This window comes from Opisthocomus hoazin, chromosome 4, assembly GCF_030867145.1.
Source record: "Opisthocomus hoazin isolate bOpiHoa1 chromosome 4, bOpiHoa1.hap1, whole genome shotgun sequence".
Taxonomy (NCBI): Eukaryota; Metazoa; Chordata; class Aves; order Opisthocomiformes; family Opisthocomidae; genus Opisthocomus; species Opisthocomus hoazin.
The window spans coordinates 38,936,760-38,943,960 of NC_134417.1; positions in this window are offsets into that span (position 1 = coordinate 38,936,760).

Consider the following 7,201-nt stretch of genomic DNA (forward strand, 5'->3'; position numbering starts at 1 on the left):
ATTTGAAATTGTAATTTGAGTCTCAGAACAGCAGGTGATGGTTGCTTCTTCCATGGCTTTGTGTTGCAGCAATCACGTAACATGAAGTACTAATAAATGTTATGCTTTTTTCCCCACTCTTTTTTTCTTTTTTTTCCAGTGGAGATGTAGCACGTTGAGAGGTAGCAGAATGAATGCTCGGAAGGACCAAGTCCTCTCCCCGGGGAGAAGGTAGGCCCTCAAGGCACCACCAGCATTGTGATGGGTGTTGCTGTAACAAGCCTTTGAATACTGAAAGAACAAGAGGTGCTGTGGGAATGTGAAGCAGGATCCTAATTTCTACCTGTGAGTAAATCTCAGTGGAGCTGTCAATGGTAATGCAGGCATGCACGCGCTGTTTGGCGGAATCGGTCTTAGTCCTTGAGCCTGTTAGAGCAGACATGTCTAAGAGAAGAACTTATGACTAAAGTCATGATCAGTTTAGTGCTGGCAAGTTTTTAACAGGGACTAGGCAGGCGTCAAAAACTCACTTCATGTACACCACCAAGACTTGTCACATTAAATTAACTACTGGGTAATTTTAAATATATACATTTAAAGCTGAATAACAGCAGACTCGGCTACCTGTCTCCTGAGCTGTTGTTATTTGTACACTGATGTTACACTAGTGTGCAGATGTTCCAAGCTCTAGACCCTGTTGTGTGAAATTAAAGAAAAGTTTCTGTAGTGTTAGAAGATCCTACAAAATTTTGATCTTTATCCTACTGATTGATCTCAGTAATGTAAAAATCTGCCAGTCGCTGGAAACTCCATGGTCAGCACAAAGAGCATGAAAGAACAGAACACAAAATTCTGGATTTAGCCAGAGTAAGTCTGGCCCTACGATTTAAAAGCAAGTTGTTCTGGTATGATGCAGCATTTGTCGTTCACTTCTGAACACACTTTGAATGATAGCTGCCCTTTTAAAGTAGTGTACATTTTGATATCAGACAGGTTTTCATTGTAATTCACATTTACTAGTCTAATCTAAATTACTAAAAAAATCAACCACCTAACTTTGCCAAATAATGAATCTATGCCTTGCTCAGGCAGTGGTGTGCCATAAGAGTCTTAAAGCTGTAAGCTAGGTTAAGGAAATATGGGTCAGATCTTCTAAAGTAATACTCTCCTCATTTGTCCCGAATATGAATCGCTAGCGTGTTCAAAGCCACCTGGGATAATTAGGATAATCTCCTTCAATTGCTTTTCTCTCATGATGGCTACGATAATACCACAACAGCATCCTACTGTGTCACTTACTGTAACGCCCCGTGTCTTGCTATTTCATGCCACTCTGCTTTCCTGTAGCTGTTCATTTTATCAACCTGGCGTCTGGGACTGTAGCAACTGCCGAATTGGTGGGGCAGGGATCCTTTTTTCCGCTATTTGGCAAGTCCTCAGGCCAGTCTGTGACTTCAAACACTATATTATGGATACAACAAACCTCAGACCGCTTGAAACTTGGACAGACCTTGAATCCTAGACAGAAAAAAAGAAAGATGTTAAAACATTTGGTTATTAAAAAAACATCTTGTTTAGTTTAGATGCTTTCATTTCTTTATAGCAAGCACTTCCAGCACAGCCACAGCACAGGCAGTTGGAGCAGCCGAGTGAATGTAAATCTGAGGAGGATTAAGCCCACTGTCTATAAAGCTCATGTAGCTCTGGAACAATCCAGCAGTGATCAATTCATTATCATTACAAGCAGCCTGCCAAAGAAAACGTACAGGCTATTGAAGGCAAGATGACTGTAAAATTAGAGATCAGACCAGCTCTAATGTTCACTAATGGACATGAACATTAGCCTTGCAGCTTTAGCCAACTGCGCTGAAATAGACCCTGGTGACATTTTTGGATAAAGTACATTAGGGATTGAAGATTTTTTTTTTTTTTTTTTTTTAAATTTTAATGTATTGATTTCTTTTTTACTGGGAGTTAAAGTGGCTGAGGAAAGAAAGAAGTTGGAAAGAATACTGGAAGTGGAAAGGAATGAAGATTGCCCACTGGCTTGTCTTAAATATTCCTTTCTTAGGTTTTTGCAATATTCAGCAGCGGAATCTCTGAGTGAACATTTTCTCCCCACAAAACTTTATTTGTCTGCTTGAGAGTCCAGTGCTAGCGCTGTCAAGCACTATGTGCCAAACGAAACATCGGAGGTAAAACTGACACCATCCAAACTCAGAGAAAGCCAAGTTTGTGTGTAGACAGAGCTATGCTCTGTTAGTGAGCGGCTCTGGAACAATAAGTAGAAAAAACAAATAATTACTGCTGTCTTGACTGCTTTATTGTTAAAAAGATGAGATAACCTCTTAACAGAAATTATGATTTTTACAGTCTTTCGGATGCAAGTAACCTCTGCACAACAGTTACAAGAACCAGTGACCGGAAGGGTACATTGCTGTGTAAGCAGCAGTCCAATTTCCCTACGAGATTTAGCATAAAATCAAGAAACTTACTCCTCTTTGATTAATTTCTTTTGGTGCAGAAATTAGTTTGGTGCAGGATTAGTTCTGCCCATTTTAGTTCTTTTATACACCACTTCTATCAGGTTAACTTGTAACAGGCTCTACTGCACAAAGTCGCACGGCCGCAGCACTGGAAGTTGCATGTAAAAGCCTGGGCAGGACTTCTTTGCCAGCAGCCGCTGGGATTTCAGGCGTTTGTTGTCTTTGTGTGGGCTTCAAAAAGCACAGTAAGAGAAACCCAGGGTTAGTGAAAAGCTGTCCTTTTACTGAATTTTCTCAAGCCTTCAAACAGAAATTTCTGTTATTCATGCCAGACGTCTGTGCGGTCACGTACTGCCACAGAACATTTTGCCTCTTCCCCGTAACAGTTCTCCGCCGATGTTCTAGGCAGCGAAGAGGGACGCCCTGCTCCCCTGCCAGTGGTTTGCCCGGGGATGCTCCCCAAGGCGATTCCCCCCCCCCCCCGCTGGTCGTAGCCCAACGAGCACAGGCTGTGCTGGCAGGCAAAGCCCCGGGTTGCAGGGTGAAACCTGGACCAGCCTGCCTAGTTTTGCAGTACGCTCATCCCAAAGGTATGGAGGTGTTTAAAAACCGTGTAGATGTGGCACTTCATGAAGGATATGGTTTAGTAGGAATGGTGGTGTTGGGTGGATGGTTGGACTCGATGATCTTAGAGGTCTTTTCCAACCTATGATTCTATGCCTGGGAATTAAGCGGGAAGTTTTGGGACTGTAAGGCTCATACAGGGACCCAGGAGACACTGGTTGAGGTGGAGTACCTAGCCTTGAGAGACCCGCTTTAATTCGCTGGGGAATTTCAGGCAACAGAGGAATCTGAAGGAGTGTGGCAAGCGAGGTGTACCCTGAGGTCTGGAGGGAGAGAGAAGGAAGGTCGTGGAGTCTCCTTCTCTGGAGATATTCAAGACCCGCCTGGACAGGTCTGCTCTAGGTGACCCTGCTTCGGCAGGGGGGTTGGACTAGATGATCCCCAGAGGTCCCTTCCAAACCCTATCGTACTGTGATTCTGTGAATTGGGGGAAAAGCTCAGCATTGTTTAGGTCCTTGGCTAAGCTGGCCCCAGTGCAGTTTATTTTTAAAAGAAGTGCTAGGCATGATGATTTTCTGTCCTAGTTGTACGGTCCACATCTTGGAGGGCATGCAACGGAGACATACTTCTTAATGCTAAGCAACTACTGCCCCAGCACTGACTGAAGCAGAAGACATCCACCCGCTCGGCAGCCGTATCTTGTGTTTTCACACAAAGACTTTTCCCCCTCCTTTCCGCATTCCTATTTTCTCCGTGCTTGTTATTCTACTTCTCTTTTCCTCAAATAATATTGCAATGGCTCTGACAACAAAATCCTGAATAAAATAACAGGAAAATGAGGAAAGAAGAGGGGGGCTCACCCCTTTCCTCAAGGAAATTTGCTAGAAGCCATAAATGATTCCCATGATGGAGGAGAGACAGAGTCTTGCCCGATCCCATGTCTGTCATAAGCTGCTCAGCTTTACCGAGTTATTACTGAATTGATGGATGCCCGTTACTTTAGAGGAAGGGGGGGTGGGTGGGGACCAAATCTTACATTTGTGTAGCGAAAAGCAGAAAAAAATCTTGTGTTGAAAAGCAGTCAAAAGCTGGGAAAGAGCAGCGAAAGGGCGATGCGCTATCCTGACATAGCTGGGTGAAGGAAAATTCAGTCCTGTGGTACCAAAGCTGCTTTAAGTCCGCTCTGCTCCCCCGTTACAGACCTGCCCTTCCGCATGCTTGAGGGTGAAATCCTGTCCCTCTGAGATCGCCACGATTCTTTATTGTTGATTTTGGCAGGAGCAGGGACTTAACCTAAATATTTTATGGTACCATCACATAGCATAACATCTCATAATTCTTCGGGGGAAAAAAACCCCAGATAGTCATTTGTGATGCCATGTGGCAAAGGATACGTCCATATGGCCATGTTCACAGCAATCAAACAGATAATGCCACTGAATTCAGTAGGCACCATCACGGCGCAGCCCCGCGGAGGCTGAAAGAGTGGGGGCGGGGGGGTGGAAATCATTGATTCAAACGAGGCCAAGATTTCACCTCATGTTTTTGGTGTAGCAAATGTTATTGCAAGCCCACACAGAGCCAGCGTGAAGTGCAAATTGCCACAGGAATTTGTCATATTCATTACCAACCTAGCATCATTAGTTTATACGAGTGTAGGCAATTAGAAGAGAGATTTCAGTTTCTTTCTCTGAAAATGTGATTTTTGTTAACAAAATGACAAGCTTTCTTTCAATGAAAGAAAGTCGTATGCTGCAGGAAGAGCCATCCATTTGAGGAAAGAGCTGAGAGCCAAAGTGTAACAAAGGCAGCGTCGCTCCGCAGATTAGAAAACACGCAGGAACTCAATTCCTCGTGTACATGGGAATCAAGTAGAAAAGTCTATCTTCGCAGATATGGCTGAGGAGATTTGGTTTTCAAAGGCAGATTTAAAGCTACTGAAGACAGGGTAAAGACACTCAGGGGACATCAGTGGACCTGGTTGTCAGATGCAGTACCTAGATTTGGTTATTATCCGATGCTTGCTGTTCGTTTTTTGGTTCTTTGGTGACACCAGCACCCCCCTCCCCGTTTGATAACCCCTGCATTTGAAGCTAAGCTGCACTACCCTTGGGCAGTAATATTTCTCCCAGCAGACAAACATCACTGGTGAAGATGCCTTCCCCTCGTGGGAGCTGGTACCACCTTGGCATGTTGGCGTTAGCTCGAGTCTGCTTCCACCTGATCTGTCTGAGCATCAGTGGGAGAAGAGAAAAAATATAATAACGGTTTTGTCCGTGGATGTATGAGCATTACATATGTTTGAGAAAGCTACAAGCAGGCAAAATAACCCCAACCTGATCTGCGATCTGGTGTAACCTTCTCACTCTACAGGGTGGCGGTGTTTCTTGTGGGTTTGTCACCGCGCAGGAGTGACGGGAGCTGGCGATGCGGGTAATCCGATTCTAGAGCGACCTCTCGTGTTATGTCGGTTAACTTCTGTCTAAATTATTTGTTTCTTTTGCTCAGTTTCCAGTGAGGTTATGAAAATATCAGGAAATCGCCCTGGATGCTGGTTTTGCTGTGTGCACCTCCCCGCCTCGTGCTCGTGGCGTAGTCAATGTCAACGGATTTCTTCCTGAAATCGTCCCAATAGCACTAGCAAGAGGATTCCCCCCCCCCCTTTTAAATTAATTTTCATGTATATTCACTTCTGTTGGGAGTCTTCACCTTTTAGCGAGATGACCAGATGTCTCGGAGAGCCTGGAGTGATGCTGGCATCAGGAGACTTCGCCCCCATCCTGAGCGGCTGCAGACAGAGATGCCAATATGTTCTGGTTTGTAATGGATGATTGATTTGCAAGGCTGTTTTGCTCTGATTCTCCCTTGCTTAAAGAAGCATCCGGCCTTTTTTTCTTCCTTTTTTTTTTTTTTTTTTAATACCAAGCAGTATTTCCCTCATTTGCAATCTTGTGTCCAATAAATTCAGTCCTTGCTGCGATTCCAACCAGCTGCTCTTCTCTTTTTGAGTTTATTTTGGATTTTTTTTGCTCCAGAGGAGTTTGTATTATTTGAATCTTCAATAGCAGTAAACTTACATTGGGGAAACAACCAGAGCATTCACCTGAATACCCTTGAAAGTACAAAGATTGTCCACGGTAGAAGCCCGCTCCCCAGCAGCCATCCAAGTGGGCAAAGTGCCGCGCGTTCTGCCTTCTCCTTGGGTGCGCCATGCGCTGCCGCCGCCTCCTCCTCCTCCTCTCATCTCACACATCGGCTCCAAGCACCTCATGTCCGCACTTCGTAAGGCCAAGCTGTGTCTTCAGGCGCCACGAGCAACCCTGTGGTGAGACCCCCTCAAGTTCTGCTGGGGCGTGAAGACGTGCAGCCACACTCCGCCTGTGCTACCGTTAGAAAGTCCTCCACGACCAGTGAAAAAGACCAGAAATTGTTCTCTTTGCGTGTAACCCCTCTCCTTATGAACGTCCGCCTCCGAAATGCCAGCCCAGGCCAGGCCTCCCCCGGGGAGAAGCCTGCGAATAGCCGGAAGGTCAGAGTTCGGACCTCGGTGGCAGCAGCTAAGGCTGAAAGTGGGCTTGGGAAGTTGCAGCCTCCAGTTTGTCATCCTCTGTCTTTACCCCGAGAGCTGGAGTACAGCTCGGTTGAACAATAGTAAAAAAATCGCTCATTTAATCCGTTCCAGTTCCCTGGAGCTTTTTAATGCATGCCACAAATTAATTACACAACTTTTACAAATAGTGGGGACTAAGCTTTTAATTCCTCACTCACAGGAAGTTATTTAATTTTATTCATTTTTATTTATTTATTATTTTTATCTATTTTTTATTATTTTATTTACTTTCATTTATTTTTAAAAGCATTAGTTTTTCTTGCAGGACCGCGGCTGGAGTTCCCTTGGGTGGTAATAAACGGGTTGGAAGGCGGTCGCTCGTAGCGACCTTCCCTTGCGAAGGCCGGTGTGAGTTTTCCTGCCGCATTCAACAGACCCTTAATGTATTTATTTTAATTTTTTTTTTCTTGTTTTTGTTTTTCTCCCACTCAGAGATCGCGTCCGTCCCATCAATCTGTTTTCTGAGAACAAACCCTTCTGGGAAGACTTACGGACTTATTCGTGGTTTCACCTGCCTGGATGCAGCGGAGGCTGCAGAAAGGTGCTTTACCCCTCCCAGCAC